Below are 577 nucleotides of genomic sequence, written 5' to 3'. Positions count from 1 at the left end.
GGCTGATCATTCTGACTCAGGGAACTTTCTGGTGGCACATGCAACCGCTCAGCCAAGATGGATTCCAGCGAAGAGGATTCTGGGAGGTTGGTAGGACATGTGGACTGGCGTCTCCTCTCTCCTTTTTACCTTTCCTGTATTCTTCCGGTTAGTGGTGGCTTGTTGGTTCCTGGTGTCCCTTACCAGGATCTCCTGTCGTAAAATAACTCATGCAAATTGTTACTGTCTTTGCCTGGCCAGGGCAGGCGGTTTCAGTCAGTGTTTCCCCTAACAACTCCCCCCTGAGAGACTTCGTACTCAAGATACTTCTTGGGAATTGGGGCAGAGGTCTCCTTCTTCTGTAACTACTTCCTGCTGAGAGTGGGCGTAGTCCTGCCTCGTAGAGTAGAAGTCTCTCTCCACCTGATCAAAATTTGGAGTGAGGGCTGCAGGATGTGTGACTTTCAGCAATACAAGGACTTGCCTGAAATCACACCCATAGTGTCACCTAGTTATTTCCTTGGATGTCTGAACCACAGCTACTCCATTTTGACTTTCAGTTGCATTTCTTTCCTTAATGGCCAAAGCAGATGTCACG

The sequence above is a fragment of the Physeter macrocephalus genome, chromosome 15 (assembly GCF_002837175.3).
Source record: "Physeter macrocephalus isolate SW-GA chromosome 15, ASM283717v5, whole genome shotgun sequence".
Classification (NCBI taxonomy): domain Eukaryota; kingdom Metazoa; phylum Chordata; class Mammalia; order Artiodactyla; family Physeteridae; genus Physeter; species Physeter macrocephalus.
Note: the sequence above shows the minus strand (reverse complement) of the source record.